This window comes from Musca domestica, unplaced genomic scaffold (genome assembly GCF_030504385.1).
Source record: "Musca domestica strain aabys unplaced genomic scaffold, Musca_domestica.polishedcontigs.V.1.1 1, whole genome shotgun sequence".
Taxonomy (NCBI): domain Eukaryota; kingdom Metazoa; phylum Arthropoda; class Insecta; order Diptera; family Muscidae; genus Musca; species Musca domestica.
This window is the reverse complement of record NW_026712114.1, coordinates 13,511,846-13,535,195: the sequence shown is the minus strand read 5'-3', so window position 1 is coordinate 13,535,195 and position 23,350 is coordinate 13,511,846. Positions and strand designations below refer to the sequence as shown.

The 23,350-nt window shown below is 35.6% G+C and overlaps 1 protein-coding gene across 18 annotated transcripts in view; it reads right to left on the bottom strand.

Moving 5' to 3' along the window:
- LOC101889073 (polypyrimidine tract-binding protein 2-like) overlaps positions 1 to 23,350 on the bottom strand; it is a 420,192-nt gene that overhangs the window by 193,781 nt on the left and 203,061 nt on the right. The window lies entirely within an intron of this gene.

Here is a 23,350-nt window from a genome sequence, read left to right as displayed (position 1 = left end):
GGTCTAGAATAGGTATTGCTACATTGGATCTGCAATTATGTTTATAAAATAGCCTCTCAAGAATCAGACTCCTGTAACTTGTTCTGTGTTTCACACAGTACCATACCAATGGTACCTCCCTTTTTCGGTATTTTGGTGATTTATGTGACATTTTTACCGGAATTGTTTCAAATTTGGTATTTGAAGTTCGTAATGGATACAGCTTAATACAGAAAATTGTCTGTACAGGCCCACCTCGTCTTCGTATAGCCCCCATGTAATGGTACCTCCCTTTTTCGGTATTTTGGTGATTTTAGCGACATTGTTACCTGAATTGTTTCAAATTTGGTATTTGAAGTTCGTTACGGATAGTACAGTTTAATACAGAAAATTGTCTGTGCAGGCCCACCACGTCTTCGTATAGTCCCCATGTAATGGTATCCCCCGATATTCGATATTTTGATGATATTAGCGACATTATTCACCGGAATTGTTTCAAATTTGGTGCTTGAAGTTCGTAATGCAAGGTGCAGGTCCACGCCTTCGTATAACCCCCGTATAACGGGATTGTTTCAAATTTGGCGGTTGAAGTTCGTAATGGATACTAGAGCCTATGACAGAAAATTGTCTGTGCAGGTCCACGTCATCGTATGGCCTCCATACAACGGTACCTCCCGATTTTTAAATTTTTTATAGAACTTTTAACTGATTTATTTATTATTATTATTCTTCTTTTTTTGTGAAAATTGCAAAATTCGTTCCCAATGGTGGAGGGTATTCAAAGATTGACCCGGCTGAACTTATATTTCTTTTACCTTTTTTTTCAAATACCTAATATTTCTGAAAATTTATAAAAACAAGCTATAAAATAAAATACAAGTGATATTGAGCAAAATAAAGAGAAACAACCTTTTTATTTTACGGAAAATGAAAGTGGCGCCCAACGTCAAATTACCAAAGTTAGGTGATAATTGATTTTATTAATTTTATCAAAAATTTCTTTTTTTATTTGAAATAGGGAATCATTCTTAGAAATGATTTGAATATGACGGCCAATGTGTTCTTAAAAAGAACTAAGAACTAATACTAAAGAACTAATACTTATTTTCTTCACTTAAAAATAGTATATTTCCGAAAGAAGATAACATGAAAATGGCGCCCAGTGTAAAGTAATAAGAATCGAATACTAATTAAGTTAAATTTGCTTCATTGCCGTTTGATAATCCAACTTTCGTCAATTGTGAGATAGCGTCCAACGCGATTGAATCCAAGTATTCTAAAAGCCAATGAAATAAAAATAATTGCTAATACATTTTAGGATGGTGAAAGGAATGGGACTCCTTAAGAATACTATGCAGACTTTCAGTATAGTTATTCAGACCCCTCAGTATCCTGATCATAAAGCAGTCATCACAGATCTTAAATATTTCAAATATTCATAACTAGTCACTTTGCCCAGAGGGATTTCCTTAAAATTGAAATATCAAACATATACACATATAGCGAAGATATAACAATTACATTGATTTTAATTATAAATATAACAACGATAAATGATATGATCTCTCTCTCCAAATTAATGCACACATATATAAACACCCACGAACAAATGAACATACTCGGACATACACACACAATTTCTTTAAAATATATTTAAGTATGTAGTATGTAGCTATGTGAAAAACCAATAATAATTACAAACATCAAATTGTTTATAAATCAAATCGAATCGATAATAGGCCAACAAAAACCAACAAAACGATATTGAAATGTTATAAATCATAAATTTTGGTTGAAATTAATTGTCTTCGTAGATGTGGCGCAGTTGGCCTTTGCAGAATTGAAAATGAAAACCACACGCACTTCTCTCTTTTACTCCCCCTCCCTCTACATCTATATCATTTATAATCATGGCAAATAGTCATAATGTGATGATATCTATGGCCAAGGATGGGTGGTGGCGGTGTCGGCGGCGTTGGTGGTGGTTGATTGTTTGTCCTAATTGGAAATGCGACTATGCCTAGCAATCGAAATGTATGGGTTGATGGGTGGCTGTATGGATGCTTGACTGGTTAATTGATATCGATGATGTGCCAGCCATAAACCATAAGAAGTCTATCTACATTTGTCTTTTGCCTTAGAATGGGGTCAATTAGTTGAACTTTTAAATTACTGTCTAAACAATCACCGTTCTCGTTCTCGTCCTCCTCATCATCATCATAGTATCCATTTTACAATAATTATGAGAGATATCCTTTACACAATCATAATAAAATAATATACAATGACAACAAATAGCTTAGGATTTCCAGATAATATGTATTTAGATTGAAATCTTCATAATGGCCATCATATATCCATAATATTGAAATGTTAAGAAGCGGCTAAGAAGAAGGACATTTATCCAGCAGCAACAATCTATCAAAGCCAAGAAATGTGATCTTAAGTTGGGGGGATTTTTATTTTATTTTCTTCTATAATTGCAGTTCAAAAGCCGTAGATAGGTATCACAATGTGGTTCCAGGGCAACCAATCATTTTTGTTGAACCAATTGAGTGTACGAAAAAAGGGGAGGGGGCAGAGGAGGAGGAGGAATTTTAACAAGCACCGAACAAAACAATTACCTTAAGTTGTCAGTTTAGACAAGAAGAAAAGACAGCATATCACAATAACAACGGCTAGAAGAACAGCAAATGCCAGTTGTATAAACAACAACATTTTTCCGACATACTTTCCTTTTTTCTATGCTCCCCTCCCCACCACTACGCCTTCACAGCTTCCAGCTAAGGTAGGTAAGCAGCTAGCTATTTTTTTTCATATTTTCCTATAATTTTATGCAAAAACCTCCCCTACTACCTTTTGGCCACCATATTTCCATTTTCATCTCAAGGCATATTCGCAAGCGCCTAACAACAAACATCAACATTTGTTGGCGTTTGATTCGTGGGAAAGCCGCCATCATCGTCAGCATCATCATCCCCATAGCTATTTCGCATTTATTTAACCTTTATGCCAGTTAAAAGTCCAGATATTTCATTTTGCTGTTTTTTCCGTTGTTGTTGTTGTTTCTGATGTCTATTTGAATATGATATTGAAGTGTTTGTTTGTTTGTTTTTGTTTCTCGACTTAAAACTTCAATCATATTGTATTTCATAAAAATTACTTTAAACAAACAATTTCTAGAACAGCGGCCCTTAAACAATTTGCAAGTATTAGTAAGAGCGGGCAAGGTGTTTAGCAAGTGCTGGACACCTTTCAGAGGAAAATATTTTGCAAATTAATGTTTCTCTTGGACCCGTTATAATGTGTATAAGTTGATAGCTGCAGAAGTAGAGTAGATTGGAATTAAGATTTTCCCAACAAATATGATTTACAACATATTTTAAAGGAAAATAATTTACTATGATCTTAAGACTTCCCGGTGGCATAAAATTATCCCATTTTAAAGAAAGAAAGTGGCGCTCAACATAGTTTTCATTAATTTCGATAGCAATAGGAGGTAAGTTAAAATTTGTGTCTACGATTTTTCCTACATTTAGATTTTTTTTTCTGAACCTATCATTGGACATTAATCCTCCCGTTTTAAAGTGGCGCCCAACGTAGCATATTTAATAGTTAAAATCATATTCAATATTAATATTTATCTTCGCTCGTTATTTTAATTGGACTCTAATCCAACCGTCTTAAAGTATTACAGTGGCGCCCAACGTAGCATATTTAATAGTTAAAATCATATTCAATATTAATATTTGTCTTCGCTCCTTATTTTAAATTCGATAGCAATGGGGTAGATGCTGAAGTTTAGGTCAAAGATTTTCACAACATATATAATTTGGGGAAAATCTGGGAGGAAGAGAATGATAGTTACTTTGCTCATGCATAAAGCGTTGCCGCAAAAAATGATTTGTTCTTCGTTTAATAGACTTATAGCTGTATTTGTACAGAGAAAAAATATTTAAATGTAAAAAAAAGTAAAAAAGCAGGGCCGAACTTTGAATACCCTTCACCATTTGGAACGCATTTTAGCAATTCTCCAAAACAATAAAAACTTGAAATCCTAAAAATACCGTTATATTAGGGTCTATACGACGATATGAACCTTTTGTCTTTGTCATAAGCCATTACAATATTCAAATGCGAAACTTAAAAAAAAATCGGTGAATAAAGTAGCTAAAATCATAAAAATACCGAATATCGCGGGGGTACCGTTATATGGGGGCTATACGAAGACGTGGACCGGCACAGACAATTTTCTGTCTTAGTCTGTACAATCCATTACGAACTTCAAATACCAAATTTGAAACAATTCCGGAGAATAATGTCGCTTAAATCACCAGAATACCGAATATCTGGAGGTACCATTATAGGGGGGCCTATATCAAAACGTGGACCTACATGGTCCATTTTCAATACCAAAATTGCTGGATACATAATATAGATTTGAGTAAAATTTTATCAATCTTTTATCAATCTTTTCGTTCGGAAGCTAGAGTGATTTCCGCAGACGGATAGACGAGAGGACAAATCGACATAGAATTTTATGCTAATCAAGAATATACATATTTTGTGGGATCTAAAATGTATATTTCGAGGTGTTACAAACGAAATGACAAACTTAACATACCCTCCATACTATGGTGGAGGGTATAAAAAAAAAAATCTGAAATAAAAACTGGCGCCCAATATGGCATATTTCACAAAACATCCCTCTAAAAAGGAATACTTTGCTTATACATAACTCAATGCTGTTTTGACGCTCATATATGCCTTTGTCTTCATTACGGAAACAATTGTTAAAAAAAAACAAATAAAAGTCATTTCCACCAAACACCCAGAAAACACTCTTTAAATAAAGAAAAAAATCGGAAAAAATGATGCGCAACATGGCTTCTTCCACCAAACTTTAGGCTATTTGAATTGTTTAGCTCAAACATGACTCGATTCAATTTTGACATTCATATTCGCTATTTGCCTTCATTTTCGAAAACTCTTTTTTAATATAAAAAAAAAAACAAAATCAAAAACGAAAAGTGGCGCCCAACATAAGGTACAATTTGTAAATCTTTTTTTTATTTCAGAAGTAAAAATATTCTTCATTGATTTCGATATTTAATAACTCTCAAAGAAACATTAATAAAAATTGAATAACTGTATCCATTGGATGGACTTTGTGAATCATCTTGTTAAGAGATAAACTCAATTTCCCTTAGGAACTGTCTATTTTGAATTGAATTGGGGCCCAAAGTTTAACGGTTTACAGAGTATTTTTAGTAAGAAACCACTTTCTAAACTGGTAACAAAAGAATAATAATGAGTATGATGATATTTATAATAACAATAATACAATTATGGCGCCCAACGTGATCATTTTTTAAAATGATTATTTTGGTGAGTTGCGAACTTTTGTCTCTTCTTCATTAAAATGTGACTTTTATAGTGTTTTTTCCGCTTTTCAAATACCTAGCTTTATAATATCCTTAGTTCTTTCAAATTCCCAGTGTTATTTTCCAAATTTCAATATTTTACCTGTGCTATGGGCATTTTCGTTTATTTTCTTTGTCAGCCAAGCTTCAGCAAAATGAGGAGTTTCCATAAAAATAAAATTTTGCTTTTAATTTGAAGAAAAGTAAAAAATCTGTATTTTCCATAGTATTACATTTATACGTAGAGCAAAAGAAAAATTTGGCGCCCAACTTGGGGTCTTTTTCAATTACCCAGACATATCAATGTCCATGAGGGACCTTTCGAATTCCCAATTTCATTTTCCAAAATTGCAATATTTTTCAATCAGATATCCTTTTAATCTTTTCCACGTCTCATATCCGTGAGTAATCCAGAGGGACTTGAATTCACCCCCCCAAAAAAACACATTATCTGCTAAATAATAAAATATTACAAATGTGTCCAATGACCTTCTATCTTTTTTTTTTGTTTTTCGTACGCTTCGATTTGATTTACATACTATATTAAATATTTCTACCCTCCTCCTAGCACTTCCCACAAGTCTATCTATGGCTTTCAATAAAATTATCTAGCCCGACGCCGTCGCCTTATATACCTGTAGCTTTATTATATGTCTACACACACACGTACATATATGCACTCCAAACTTTATCACCTGAAAAAGGATACACGCGTGCCATAGTAAAACAATGATAACAAATTATGATAACAATATGGAGAGTGTTTTGCGGCGTTGGCCAACTCAGTAACATGGCAGCGGAGAAGAACACAAAATCTGCCACTTTCATAAATTTCCTTTCCCTGAATGTAGACGTGAGTAGCAGAAGGCAAAAAAAAAAAAAAGAACAGAGAGCCACACAATGAAAAAGTAGAACAAATATTGCAGATATAACTTTCCATGTTTTATCTATGGCGGGCTATGGACTGAATAGGTTTTTCTTTTCACGTTATGAAAAAAAAACTGGGGGATATGCCTGCTCTATTAGCGAGGGGACCAGGTATCAAGAGGAAACATTGAGGTTATGTGTTGCAAGAAAGCTAGCAAGGGAGGGAATGTCTACAGGCTAAAACTCTCTAAACAAATTTCATTTTAATATTGTTATGGCCCTGTTGTTTGTATTATGAGAATAGGAAAGTGATATGACTACGACGACGACGTCGACAGCGGAGATGATGATGATGTACATAGTAACACATATAAAAAAATTCCTATAGAATTGAATAGAAAAGATAGCTAGAGAGAGACCTAGGCAGGGAAAAACGCTGGGTAGGCTAACATTATGATGGCCCAGAATAATGGCTGGCAAGCAGAAACAGCTAAATGTGTGCTTGTGCCGGCAATAGAAAAAAAAGTGGGAAACAGAATAAAATGGCAACAACGCTTTGCGAAAGCAATAGCAACAATCTTGTGCTGTTTATCTAAAATGACAGGATGTATTTAAATAAAGTGTAAAACTGCCAAAATAAAAAGGCCAAAGGAATAACGTTTCGCTTTGGGTTCCCCTCTCCCTAGTTTGTTTATGGCTTAGACATTGGAAAGCAACAAAAACCCAACCATAAACAAGGACGACCAAGTGTGTGTAGGAGGAAGAAAGGTGACAAAAGAAAAAAAACCAAACGAAATATAAAACGTGCAACAACAAAAGTGCCAAGTTGTTAATGCTGGAAGTTTTGTTATAACAAATTTATTATCCTCTAAACGTTGGCTGCTTGGTTGTAGAGGGTGTGAGCAGGGGTCTTCGGCCATTTAACATCATCATCAAATAGATAAAAAAATAGCAACAAGAACAAAACGTAGTTGAAAAAGGACCATCAACGGAATGCAAAGTGACGAGATATAATCCCACCTCCCCCTCCCAAAAAAAAAAAAAAAAAAAAAAATTGAAATAAATAGAGAGACCCTGGACTAGCCGAAAATCCCTTGCTCACATAGGACACACTTTCAGGCCATAGAGCATGTGAACAACAGAGCATGTAAATGTCTTTATAGCCAGCCTATGTATGAATGATGTGTTTTCTTTTTGTCTATAATACATGTTAATATTTCCATAAAATGACAAACATTTGTTGTTGTTGTTTTTTTTTTTTCAAATGTCCTTGCCATAGACATCAAACATGGAAGGAGACAGACAGTCTGGACTACTATTCCCCATGTTTGTTTTTGTTTTTTCTTTTCAAAATTTATTGTGGCAAAAAGAGCGAGCACGTCATAAATTACGTTAAAAAGTAAAGGTGTTCGTTCGGTAGACCTCTCCTGCATCTCTGCTAGAATGTGGCTGCAACGTTTTAAGGTCCTTCAAAGCATATTTGTTATTCCAGACATATAAACGAAATAAATAAATTGATACATAAAACTTTTTATGCTGATCTTATTATTATTGTTTTTGGAAATAAATATTCATATTGGCATTTACAGCTCTCTTTTTAGCAATTTTCATAGGCAGAGGATGTCTCTCTTCTCACCCCTCCCTTTAGATGAGGGTAAAAAAATAATAATGATAAAAGCTATATCATTTTGGGTTTTGATGCAATTGAGTGGGGGGGGGGGTAATAGTAAGAGATTTTCCTGCAAAGCTTGGTATACAGTTTAAAATTATAATAGCAAATGAGACTGCACGAAATGACGCCCTTTTAGAGAGGAAATGTTTCGAATATTTCAAGATTTCTTTAAATTTATTACAAATTAAAAAAAAAAAAACAAGCGTGACAGTGTGATTTCTTATATTTGGCTGGAAAACCACAAGTGGCTATCGTTAGAGCACTCCAGCATTTAAATGTGAAAGAAAATAGACTCAAAAGAGCTTAAAAAGTTGCTTTGCTTGGCCGAAAGTGGTGAACTGCCGAATTTGGTTTTCTCCGATGAGAAACCATTTGTTTCCTAGCAGTTTGTAAACAAACAAAATGATCTTGTTTTTAGTTGCCAAAAAGGTCAGATGATAATGTGCGCCACCAGAACTCAAGCGCCGCCCATGGTGATGGTGTGGGCTGCCATAACAGCCGATGCGGATACAGCTCTCCGCTAGTATTAATCGACCATGGCATCAGAATTAATGTCGAATATTATCGCGAAAATATTCTGGAGGGTGTATCAAAGTCTTGGACACGCAAATACTTTGGCCGCAGACTTTGGACTTTCCAAAAGGCACTCAGCACCAGCGCCACCCAAAAATGGTTACAATATGAGGTTCCTCGCTTCCTCGCTTCATTTCCAGCGCACAATGGCCTTCAAAATCTCCGGCGTGTGACGGTTTCATTGGCCGTTTGAAGGCCACAATTCGTGCCAAAGGTGACCAATTCGAACAAATCTAAACTTATTCCAAAATTTGATGCTTTTTCCGAAATTTGTTGCTTTCATTTATTAAATTTTTTTATCTCACCCTGTATTTTTGCTTTAAAATTTGTCCCCATTTTCGATCTTTCACGACATTTTACCGATCCTTCCCAAGACAATTCCAGAGTAATCTAAAAAAAGTTGGCGCCCAAAGTGTGATTTCAACATTTTTAATGGTTTTAATCGTATTTCAGTCATCATACAGGATTGTCCATATTCGACGGACACATCTGGCAACGCCATAACTTTTGACAGAGATGTCACATCGCTTAATGACATACCGCGTTTGAAGCGTCAGTCCAAGCAGATTTTTACCATGAACCAATACACGCCACGAGAGCTCTCTGAAATAGTTGAAATTTACATTCAACAGAAGAAGTCAATTGTGAAAACTCAACGTGCCTTTAAAACATTAAAAAATGTGAGAAGTGCGCCTTCTAGAACACCATTAAGCGTTTATACGAAAAATTTTTGACTGGTAAGGCTCTTTCTAATCCGAAGAGGCCATATAAAAGTCGACCAAGGCGATCGGCCGAGAATATCGCTGCCGTACGAGCCAGTGTTGAGAGGTCCCCAAGAACATCCCAAAAAATGCCGTTCTCAGCAATTGGGCATGGCTCGGTCCACTTTACAACGGATTATTCGCATTGATTTGCATTTGTTCCCGTACAAAATTCAATTGTTGCCTGCGGACAAGCCTCGTCGATTGGAATGGACCCAAAGAGTCATGGGTCCGTCGAATATGGGCAACCCTGTATAAGGAAATCGTTAAAAAAAATTGCGCACAACATGGACGTTAGTAAAATATTTTTCTTATCTCAAAACGTTCTCCCTCCTTACATTAAAATGTTCCTTTCTGACAGATTTTGGGCTTTTTCCACCTTTTCCACGACAATTCTTTAATGTATGCGAAAAAGTGGCGCCCAACGTATAGCATCAACTTCAAGGCCCAACGTAATTGGCAATATGTTCTTATTATAAACTGTAAAGAAATTATATTTCGAATTGAATGTAAAAAAGTGGCGCCCAACGTACAAGTCTTTAGCAAAAAATCTCTTATAAAACAGTTAATTGCGAAAAGTGGTGCCCAATGCATCTTTTTATTAACATGTTATTTCAAACAAGTGACCCTATTTTTTGGAGACATAATACAATAATGAGGCATGTATATCCTACATAAAAAATAAAATGTACCTTGCTCATAAAAATCGCCCCTTGATAACATGGTGTCAAACTACTACAGAAAGGATAAATGGCGCCCAACTTAGAATTAAAAAAAATGAATGTTGGCCATTTTGAAATTTCTTATATAGTTTTTGTCAAATTCATTTTTTTTCCAATGATCCAAAGCACGTCCTACGCTCATTTACTATGACGCGCAATGTGACGACTAAATCTGATATATTTACATAGCAAATAACCGTTACCTGGAATTTCGCTTATAGAATTTATAAGCTATTTCAATATGTTTTACTAATGCAGCTCAGCTTTTCCTATTATATCCAAATTCTTGTGAAACCTCTCATATGAACAATTTTTTTTTTGTGGAAACTGATACAAATCTATGTAACATAATATTTGTTTTGTTTCGACTAGATATGTGTGGCAGCAAAGTAGAAAATAATAATATTTTTTCCTCCGACAAGTTTTAGCTAGGAACAAAATAAAACAAATAGGGGGTTTTCCGGCAATCTCTTCCAACCCCTGCCCCCTTTCTACACACACACACACTCACATGTACAAATTATTATTCACATCTGAACTTATGCTTTTTGTTTGAGTTCATCATGATATTCAAAAGAAATTTATGATGAGAGGAACAAAAAAAAATGTTGCATGTAAGTGTATTAAACTACTACAGCCACTACCACTACTACTATTATGAGATATACACAAATGTTTGTGTATGTGATGCTGTGTTGCGAAATATTGAAAGAACATAGCCTAAAAGTATACTTTTACAAGTTTATATTTATACGGAACACACGAGAGTGAAACAAACAAAAACAATTACATACGAGTATATGATATGTGCTACTTTTACCCAACAAGGGCACATGAGAGTACGGGGGTGGCGAACGAAAAATGGCCAGCTAGAAGACATGTTCGTGCGTATGAACGTACCAGTAAACATTAATTCATAAACAAGAAAAACACGTAACATTTGCCGAAAAATCAATAACATTTACAAAAGTTCATTACAAGTTAAATAGAAAAAAATCTAGAAATGAACATTTCAGCTGTTACAGCTAAATAAGACACTTATCTGCCAAAAGGGGAGGGGGGCGGGGAAGGCAATGAAGATTATTGGGAAACGTGAAGGATGAGTTTAACAAGAAGACAAAAAAAAAACGAAACGGTCCTTGAAATAGACACGTTTCTTGGGTATCATCTAAAGCAACAAGGATTTCCAAATCATTATAACAATTTGCTTAGATTTAGAAGATAGACAACAAGAAAATATCAAATCTTTCAAAGGAAACAAGAACAACGACACAAAAAAAAATAGATAAAGAAAATTACACGCCTTAAGCCCAAATAAAGTACAGGCGCATAGAGCAGCTACGGCACAGACGAGAACAACCTCCCACAATTTCTTCTTGTAATCAATTACACCGACAATTTCTCATGATTCCAGTACAATGTGAAAGCAACATCCTTTGTCACCAGTTGCTTCCATATGGCCCTCCTTCCTCCTCACAACGAATTCATTTCTAAATTCCCATAAATCTCAACTGTTGCAAACAAGGGGGTATGGGGGGGCAGTGAATCACAACAAAAATCTATTTCCCAAAAGTTTGAAACAAAACAGCCAGTCAGTCAGTCAGCCAGTCACCCACTCGTCTATTTCAAAAAAAAAAAAAAAAATGGAAAAAGTTGAATACATTCTATAAGTCATCCTTTAAAGGATTTCTTGTTACACTTCACGCTTCAAGTGTTTCATTGCTAAATTAATTCTATGGATCTTAAGTAAAGACATTTCCGATAATTACACCAATTGAGATACCATTTAGCAAACTCGATTCAGTTCAATTGAATTCTCCACTGTTCTTGGAATGCTAGAAAGGCCATTAGGACTAAAGCGAGCTATTTTTAAACTCTCATTAACTAATTAAAGGATTGAGCGAAAGGAGATTTAGTTTCAGGGAATTTAAAAGTTGAGAAATATTTCAAATTCAATAGCAGTATACAATTAAAAAAGCTGTAAGTTAGGCCGGGCCGAACTTTGAATACGCTCCACCATTTGAAACGAATTTGGCAATTTAAGAAGAAAACTAAAATCCGTTAAAAATTCTGTTAAAATCTTAAAAATACCGAATGTAGCCATTATATTAGGGGGTATACGAGGACGTGGATCTGCATAGGCAACTTTTGTAATAAGCCACTAGAATAAACAAAAGCAAAACTTAAAAAAAATCTAGTGAATAATGTCTCTAAAATCATAAAAATACCGAACATCGGGAGGTACCGTTATATGAGGGCTATACGAAGACGGGGACCTGCACAGACAATTTTCTGTCATAGGCTGTAGTATCCATTACGAACACCAAATACCAAATTTGAAACTATTCCGATGAATAATGTCTCTAAAATCATAAAAATACCGAATATCGGGAGGTATCGTTATATGGGGGCTATACGAAGACGTGGACCTTCATACGCACTTTTTTCCTTAGGATGTATTAACCACTAAGATCTCCCAATACAAAATTTGAAACGATTCCGGTGAATAGTGTTGCTGAAATCATGAAAATACCGAATATCGGGAGCTACCGTTATATTGGTGGGGCTATACTAAGACGTGGACCTGCATACAAAAATGTTTTTCATAGGCTGTAGTATTTATTACGAAGTTCAAATACGAAATTTCGAATAATTCCGGTAAGTAATGTCGATGAAATCTTGAAAATACCGAATATCGGGAGGTACCTGATATAGGGGGGCTATAAGAAAACGTGGACCGACATGGCCCATTTACGAACTTAACCTGCCTAAGGGTAAACTATGCATGTGTGCAAAATTTTAGCCTTATATCTCAATTCGTTTTGAAAGATAGTGTTATTACAACAGATAGACGGACAGACAGACAGACAGACGGACATAGCTAGAACGTCTTATATTTTTACGCTGATCCAGAATATATGTACTTCGTAGGGTCTATTATACATATTTCGAGGAGTTACAAACGGAATGACAAAGTTAATATATCCTCCATAGAATGGTGCTGAAGTTTAGGAACAAATTAATACTATTCAGAAATAATTTCATATTTTTTATCGGTTTATGGGTTGTTGAATTTAAATTTTTGGACTTCATTTATTTTAGAAATATTGAGTTATTTTAGATTAATTGCAGAATTTTGAAAAAAATATATATATTGAAATTTATGAACAATATTATATTTCTTAGAAACATTTTCATACTTTCTCACAGCTCTTTGAAATCTTGAACTTCTTAGACTTCGGGTTGCTGAAATTTGGGAAAAAGTTCATACTATTCAGAAATAATTTCATATTTTTCATCGGTTTCATGGGTTGTTTAATTTAAAATTTTGGACTTTATTTATTCTAGATATATTAAGTTATTTTGTATTAATTGCAGAGTTTTGAAAATAATATATATATTGAAATTTATGAACAAGTTCATATTTCTTAGAAACAATTTCATATTTGTTCACGAATCTTTGAAATCTTGCCCTTCTTAGACTTCGGATTGCACCAAAAATAATTTCACAGTTTAATGGCTATAATATTGCATTAAATATACTTCCAGAGAAATCGTTTCTGTATTTGATATCGAATCGAATGTGTAGATCTGAGGAGTTTTCGACATTGGAGATAATGAACAATTTCTTAGAAAATATGAACAATATACTTGAAAACATAAACTTTTTCGTGGAAACTATGAATGGGAAACATTTGCTCTCTTAGTTTTCGAATCGATGTACCCTTGTTTTTAGTACATAGGAGATTATGAACAATTACATAGAAAATATGAACAATATGCTTGAAAATGAATGAACTGTTTCGTGGAAAGTATGAATAATAAACATTTGCTCTCCTGAAAACTATTCTTTCATGATCTCTCTGATCATGAATTGCTAATATTTAGGTCTGAGGAGTTTTTTTAATGACTGGCCATTTGGGAATAAGTGGACTCAGTTATAAAGTGCTAAGAATAGAATTTCAGTTCATGAAACCAATTACATTCTTCCAATACACAACATATTTTATCCTTCCTTCCATCTTTACATATGAACATCTTAAATTCTTTTAAGTAAAAAATGACGTTTGTTCTCTCCCTCTCTCTCTCTCTGCCTCTATGTACATGTACCATATTTTCTCCACTTCTCCACTTAAAAATATGGAATGATGTCCTTATTTCAAGTACATTAACTAGGTAAATTACAACAGAAAGGATGAGAGCTACAAGCGGAAAGCTTATTAACAAGTAATTGATTGGTTTTCTAATCTCTCAAATGTAAATTTCCAATTGGATGAGTGGAGGAGGAAGAGACAGATAAAAGAGAGAGAAAAATAGAGAGTGATGGAGAAAAATAGAATGACAAAAAATATATGGTCTGAGGAAAAAGAAGCCTTAAAGCAGCTATTACAAGCAGATGGACAACAAATTTAAGATGTAGTAACGAACAAGAAAAGCGATGAGAAGAAGAAAAAAATGCCCAAGACTCCATTGTGATGCAGCGTTGTAAAGCAGGAAGAAGTTGCATACACAATGGCATGGAGCAACAAATAGAAATCATTGTTAGTAGAGAAAATTACATGCAAAAATGCAACATTACCACCTAGCTGACTGGCTAGCTGGCTGGCTGGCTGCTGTCTTCGGAGTGTTTTCCATGAGGGACGAAGTATGAAAAAAAAACCGGCAGACATTTTCTATTCTTTTATTTTTCTATGTAAAGTGAAAAAAATAAGAAATGATGAAATGGCAAGAATATTGTAAAGAAAACACAATCACCTCAAATGACTTACTGACAGACGACTACTGCGTTACAAGCAGCTCTAGAGAAAAGGACTTGCAGCAATAATCTTCCTTTACGTGGCTTTTTTCTTGCTTTTCAATCAAATGCTTGGTTGGCTGCTGCAATTTCTTTTCCCGGCGATGGCACATTTATGGGCCAGATAAAAGTGTTGACACATTATATTTGCTATGAATTTAATGTAATGTTAAGAAAAACTGCTGAAGTACTCTAGCTTGGCAGCAGTGTCACCAGTTTCTTACGCATTATTAGATAGTCAAACAGCTATAGACTCAGACAGACACCAAGTCTGTTGCCAAGTAGAAAAACGTCAAAGTTTCAATCATTCAACGGAAAACAAATTCTTTTTTTTTCCAACGATGCAATTGCAACCGTTTAAATGCGAAGAAGAAGAAAAATCAACGATTTATATGTCTGAATATGTAGAAAAGAACTTATGGTGGCAGGACCAAGACATAAGCCAGGAAGCAGTATAAAAAAGAAAATTTTTAGCAAAAGAAGTAAAAACCTGTGGCAATTTAGTGGAAACAATTTTGCTGCCAAGGCAAATAGAGAGAGAGAGAGAAAAAAATGACAAATTCACTGCAACACAATTTAGAATGAGATGTAAATAAAGTTACCACAGCGAAAAATAGCTGACTTCACAATTTTTATTACTCCTTCTTAACGCCTTAAGACAAACAGTTTCCTTGTAGCCTCATGAAGGCAAAAATACAAGTTTACTTCGGTTTCATGAAATTCACAATGCAACGAAGGGACCAAAAAAGGTAAAAATAGAATATTGCAAAAAAATATTGCATACTTTTAGGGTAAATGAGCAAAAATATGTTCTTCATTCGTATTTATACCCTACACCACAAGGTGGTCAGGGTATTATGTCTTTGTACATTTGTTTGTGAGTACAGGCAAAAGGAAACGAGATAGACACATAGTTCCTTTTGATGATCTGCATAGAATCACATTCTGAGTCGATTTATGCATGTCCGTCTGTCCATGTATTTTTAGAAACAAAGTACAGTTCACATTTATTGCCCTTTCCAGATGAAATTTTGCACAAATCATTTGTTTGGCCCAAGGACGAACCCTATTGAAATTGGAGATAATCGGTCAAAATTTAGATATAGCTCCCGTATATATCTTCGCCCGATTTGCTTTTTATTGTGCACCAAACGTGTAATATCAGTACGAATAGTATGGAATTTTGCACGTACCATCAGATTGAACCTGAAAATAAGTATGCCAAATTTGATCGAAATCGGTTCAGATATGGCAATAGCTCCCATATATATTGTTCATCCGATTTGTTACTTTTGTCCTCCGCAGCCATAATATGCACTCTGTAAAACCAATATTTTGGGGAAATATATCAAATACAGCTCAGAAATACATTTGCTAAAGTTTATCGAGATCGGTTCAGATTTGGATATAGCTCCCATATATAACTTCGTCCGATTTACCTTTGATTGTGCACCAAACGTCTAATATTTGCCCAAATTTGATGAAATTTGGCACTTACAACCGAATTGAGTCTAGAAGCTATTATGTCAAATTTGGTGAAGATCGGTTCAGATATAGCTATAGCTCCCATATATACTGTTCATCCGATTTGTTATACTTGTTATCCACAGCCGTAATATGCACTCCGTAACAACGATATTCAGGGAAATATATCAAATACAGCTCAGAAATATATTTGCCAAATTTTATCGAGATCGGTTCCGATTTGGATATAGCTCTCAAATATATATTTTTATCCGATTTTAAATTAATTGTGCACCAATTGGGCAGAACAAGTCCGAATTTTAAAGATACAAATGCTTCGGCATATTTAGTCCTTTGAACTTTAAATTATAATTATAATCATAGCGTGTATGATTGAATTCTCCCATAAAAACTTTAAATTGTTATGCGCAGCTCTACTAAATTTGCAAAGTTGTGTAAGGTATCATAAAGTCGGCCCCGCCCGACTTTAAGACTTTCTTTACTGGTTTTTCTTTCTGATTCTGGCTTTTTCTTAAAGATGTCTGCTTATTCGCATAGTAATAAATTTTCATATTGCAAATCTGTAAAGAAACTTCTTGTTACAGCTACAAGCAAACAAGCGTGTTCAAGTTATGATTTTGATTATAGTTTTCTTCTTTTTTTCTCTCACAACTTGTTTCCTCTTTTTTAACCCAACTTAACATAGCATTTGGTACTTGTTAAACTTATTCGTCGGCTGTCGTTCCGCCGGCATGTAATAACTTTATCCACCTGGAACATCTTTTTCAATCTTGTTTTTCGTTTTATTTTTGCTCTTAACTTGTATAGGAAAAATTAATTTGTAAAGCTGTACCCATCATATCCCGTGTTATCTATGTGTTACGTCCCTTGTCAACCCTTGGGCCATGCATGTATGTACGGCATGTTGTTGCTGTTGCTGAAGTCAGAAGGATATATTCTAAACTTTTTCTGTTAATGAAATCAACTGCAGCATACTCGAATTTCACTCATGTGCTCAAGAGTGTTGATGAATAGATACGTAAACTTTGTGTGTGTGTATGAGTGAATGAGGAGGGAGGTGAACGAAAACGAAGAGCAGCAACTCTAAAGCACATGTTTATAGGTGAAAACCATAAAAAATTGATGTCAGTTTAAAGATGGGGAGAAAAGGAGGGTACTATGAGAATTATAATTCACATCATCAAAGTGGTAGGAAAATATTTTGTAATCAGGATATAAAATTTTTCCGATTCTTTTATGGATCTTCAGTTTCTAGCAATTGAAGGAAGATCGTAAATTGGATCCCAAAGAGGAATATCCCTGTCAAAGGGTCAATTTTTTTATTATAAGTCTTATAAAATGCCGATTAAAGCAATTGAAGGGAGAGCGTAAATTGGATCCCAGACAGGGATATTTCTGTCAAAGCGTCAACATTTTGAACAATTATAACTCCTACAAAATGTGAAAAAAATCGGATAGCCTTCAAATTTCGCCCATTTCAAAATTTTTTTATCAACAACAATAATTTCCAAAAACTATGGCATATCTCATTCAAGGTGAATGAAGTAGTCAATACAGGCCAAATCTGGTAAACTGTTATGTTTATATCAGCCATAGTTCAGATACATAATGGACAATTTGGGGCCATCCTAGAATCAGGGGTATCATTATATAACTACTGTACCAAAAGGCGAACCTATATGGATATTTTTTTGTAAAAAGAGTTCCCACATAAGAAGAACTCAATTTGTCAAAATTTGGCAAAATTACATGGAAAACATGGTCAAAACGTAAAAAATACATACAAGGGGACAATTCCAAAAACTGGACCGATATGACCCATTTTCTGTACCAATGATTTTGGATCTTACACAAACATTTCTATCAAATTTCGCAGCTGCAATCAACTGGAACCAACCTCAGACTGCTGTCATTTCTAAGACACTCGTTCGACAGCTGTTAAAATTGTTCCAGTGACAGCTTATTATATTGTTTACAAGCTTACAAAAACATTTTGGTGAGAATTTTCCAGACAAAAATTTATTCGTGATGGAATTCAAGTGTGATATGGCGATTTCTTTATATTTGGCTGAAAAACCACATGTGGCTATCATTAGAGAACTCCAGCATTTAAATATGAATAAATCTTTTGTGTCTCGTACAATGTCTCGTAGTGTAGTCCGATGTCAAGGAAGCGGACGGAAGAAAACAGCAAACATCAGCAGAAATGATTCGAAAAGTAAAGAAGCGACTTGATCGAAACCCGCATCGCCGTGGCCGAAAAATGGCTCGTGAACTGAACATATCGCAATATTCCATTCGGAAAATATTGAAAAATGAGCTCAGGGTAAAATCATTGAAATTCCAAAAAGGGCAACAGAAAGAAAATAGACTCAAAAGAGCTTAAGATTTGCTTCGCTTGGTCGAAAGTGGTGAACTGCTAAATTTGGTTTTCTCCGATGAGAAAATGAGATCGTTAACCAGCAGTTTGTAAACCAACAAACTGATCGTGTTTACTTGCACAAAGAGGTCAGCTGAAAATGTGCACCTTCGGTTGGATACCAGAACTCAAGCGCCTGCTATGGTGATGGTGTGGGCTGCCATAACAGCCGATGATCGCTACCCGTTCATATTAATCGACCGTGACATCAGAATAAATGCCGAATATTATGGCGAAAATATTCTTGAGGGTGTATTAAGGCCTTGGGTATACAAACATTTTGGCCCCAGACTTTGGACATTCCAACAGAACTCAGCACCAACGCACTCAGAATGGTTACAAAATGAGGTTCCTGGCTTCATTTCCAGCGCACAATGGCCACCAAAATCTCCGGATACCAATCCGTTGGACTATTGTGTCTGGAGTGTTTTGGAAAGCAAGATTGGCACTAAAAAATACCAGAGTGTCGATCACCTTAAGCAAGCGCATCGCCGGGAATGGGCCAAAATAACGCAGAGCAACATTCGGCCAGCGTGTGATAATTTTATTGGCCGCTTGAGGACCATATTTCTGCCAAAGCTGACCAATTCGAACAAATCTAAACTTATTCTAAAATTTGATTCTATCATCGACATATTTTGCTTTCATTCATAAAATTAAAAAAAAAAATGTAAAATTTATGGCGTTTGACTTTGTTGCAGTTTTATCTCATCCGTGCGAAGGGTTCTTCGGTGGTTATAAGGGACAGTGATTTGCTCTGCAATAAGGATGTTTTGGGTTTTTATGGAAGATATATTATTGACTCAATACGGCCGTTTATTATTAGAGAACTTACAGAATATTTTTTTTTATTTTCTGCGATAACCCCTAAAAAAACATATATATGAAGGTGTCTTTTATTCTTTTATGAGATGGAGTTTCGATGTACTACGGTAAGTTTTTTAGTCGTCTAAGAGAAGTTTTTATCGGTCTATTATGAGAAACACCTACAGTCTTTCAAGGGAAGTTCTTTAATCTGAAATAAAGGTGAAGGACTTTTTTACCTTTTTTTGAAAAAAAATCCATTATTGGATCCGAACCGAATATATATAATTTCTTACACAACAACTCCTTTAAGACATATTTCATTTTAATGTGTTCTATGAGAATATATTATTGCTTTCCGGGAAAGTCTTTTATACGGAGTTGATGTGAACTCTCAAAGTTCCTTGATTAGAGTTTTGCCTTCACGAGATAAGAGATTTGGGCTTTCCAAAAAAACCTTGACTTTTTTGGAGAATTTATTTACCGCAAACATTAGGTTCCCTAAAGACACCTGCCAGCCATATAATTTGGTTGCATATTAAATTCCACAATTTTTGTAACTTACATAGTTAAGCAAGCAAAATGTCATTACACTCACACACACTCACAGTCACTCCCTCACACTCACACATAAAATATGAAACCTATTAAAGCTACAGCAGCATCAAAAATATGAATCTCTTTAGAAATGTAAATTGTTTGGCTGAACAGAGTAGAGCAGCGGTAGTACATCGAAAGGATGTCAACATTGACAGGGAACTATTCTGCAACACATATGTGGCATACATCAATAATACATTCAAACTAGAACTCACGTGAAAACTCACAAGCACACCCGCTCACACACACACACACACACACCCAACATTGTTTGGCAAGAGTGCATAAACTCGGTTACAACTTATTAAAAAGGGAAAATACTCAATGAATTCATTTACACAAGAAAAAAAATGCCGAAACACCCACACAAGCTCACATTGGATCTGGATAATGACACATGAAAATACCAAGCGAGTAGCAGCAGCTATGTTCAACTTACTTAAAAGTAAACTAGCGGTAGTAGTAGTTGTAGTACAAGGATAATTTTTTGATATTCGGAAATTAGTAAGACTGATGTTAGTTTAAATAACTTAAGTTCGCTTGCTGCTGGTGATGATGTTGATCTGGAAATGAAGAAGAAGAAGGTCTGCAGCAGGTCGCAGGTGAAAAATGAATGTAAATGACTGACGAGGAGGGCAGGCAAGTAGTAAATTTTGTAAGGGATGAACTGTGGCAAGGCATGTAAAAGTTTTATTTAATGCCTGCCATCAACTACTGAGGGGGGGGGGGGGGGGGGGGGGGGGTGGAGATGGGCAAATAGAAAAATGGGGGGTAGTTACTCTCAATTACTTTGACGAGAAGAAGCAGAAGAACATACACACACACACCTGAACAGTTGTAGAACGAAAATACACATTAAACACTAGTGCCAGCATATTAACTGGCATCGTCGGTCGTCAAGAGTGTTTGTTTGCAACGTTAAATGCGCGTGTAATGTTCCAAAGTGGAATAGAAGCCCAGCGGGAAATTCAGTTCATTTATGTCAAAAACACACAAACACGCAAACATATCCTCAATTCTTCTTCCTAGTCTTCGACAAGAACAACATCTACACAACATCCAATCAACCACTTGTACGCATCACATCATTAGTGGGAGTAGCAGCAGCAACACTTCTCTCTTAAGGAGTAGCATTTTGGGAACACACACATCAAATTCTCTCGGGGAAAGGGGAGAGGAATTGCAAAAAATGTTAAAGACTTTTCCAAAGCAAAGATAATGCAAGCAGCAGCAGCGGAAGAATAAACTCCCAAGGAATCCTGTGTAAATCCTACAGATAGTTCAACCAATGTTCTGCATGTGTTAATTAGGATAATACAACTTAAAAATGCAGAAATAGTTTTAAGACAATTTTTGAGGAAGAGAAATAAAATTAACTTGAAAATGTGAAGGTTTGAAGAAATTTTTGTGTGTGTAAAATTTTGCATTAGGGGGGATACGGAGAGAGAGAGAGAGAAGGAGAATTTTGCTAATGAACTGCAGTGCAGATTACCAGTGTGCAGTGGAGGAATAGGTTTATTGATTGGAGTAGCTTCAATGAATCTACCTCATTTTCATTAAATTAATGTCGGATGAAAGTAATATGTGGAAGCTATATATGTATATACAGGATGAGATGAAAAAACTGCAACCAACTTCATACTGCTGTCATTTCTAAGCCACTCGTCCGACAGCTATTAAAATTATTCCAGTGACAGCTCATTATTTTGGTGAGAATTTTCTAGAAAAAAAGATTTTCGTGATGGAATTCAAGCGTGATAGTGTGATTTCTTTATATTTGGCTGGAATACCACAACTGGCTATCGTTAGAGCACTCCAGCATTTAAATGTAAATAAATCTTTTGTGTCTCGTTCCATCGCTCGTTACTGTGATACTGGTAGCGTAGCAAGATCAGCAGAAATGGTTTAAAGAAACCCTCGTCGCAGTGGCCAAAAAATGGATCGTGAGCTGAACATATCGCAATATTCCATTCGACAAATATTGAAAAGTGAGCTCGGGGTAAAGCCATTGAAATTCTAAAAAGTGCAAGAACTTACACAGCAACAGAAAGAAAATAGACTCAAAAGAGCTAAAGTGTTGCTTCGCTTGGCCGAAAGTGGTGAACTGCCGAATTTGGTTTTCTCCGATGAGAAAACATTCGGCAAGAAAGTGGACGGAAGAAAACAGCAACATCAGCAGATATGGTTCGAAAAGTAAAAAAAGCGACTTGATCGAAACCCGCGTCGCAGTGGCCGAAAAATGGCTCGTGAGCTGAACATATCGCAATATTCCATTCGGCAAATATTGACAAATGAGCTCGGGGTAAAGACATTGAAATTCGAAAAGACGCAACAGATAGACAATAGACTCGCTTGGTCGAAAGTGCTGAACTGCCGAATTTTATTTTCTCCGGTGAGAAAACATTCGTTGTCCAGCAGTTTGTGAACAAGCAAAATGACCGTGTTTACTTGCCAAAGAGGTAAGCTGAAAATGTGAACCTTCAGTTAGCCACCAGAACTTAAGCGCTGGTCATGGTCATGGTGTGGGCCGCCATAACAGCCGGTGATCGTTCTCCGCTCGTATTAATCGACCGTGGCATCAAAATAAATGCCAAATATTATCGCGAAAATATTCTGGAGGGTGTATTAAAGCCTTGGGCACGCAACCATTTTGGCTGCAGACCTTGGACAACAGGACAGGACTTAAGACTTAGCACCATCATACTCAGCACTCGCCACCCAAGAATGGTTACAAAATGAGGTTCCTCTCTTTATTTCCAGCGCCCAATGGCCTCTCAAAATCTCCGGATACAAATCCGTTGGACTATTCTGTTTGGAAAATTTGGAAAGCAGGGTTGGCACTAAAAAATATAAAAATGTCGATCACCTCAAGCAAGCGCTTCGTTGGGAATGGGCCACCCAAGAATGGTTACAAAATGAGGTTCCCGGTTTCATTTCCAGCGCACAATGGCCACCAAAATCTCCGGATACCAATCCGTTGGACTATTGTGTCTGGAGAATTTTGGAAAGCAAGGTTGGCACTAAAAAATACCAAAATGTAGATCACCTTAAGCAAGCGCTTCGCCGGGAATGGGCCAAAATACCGCAGAGCAACATACGGTCATAGGCCACAATTCGTCCAAGGGTGACCAATTCGAACAAATCTAATCTTATTTTAAATTTGATGCTGTTTCCGACATTTTTTGCATTCATTCATTAAAATTTAAAAAATAAATGTAAAAGTTATGGCATTTGACTGTATAATTTCTGA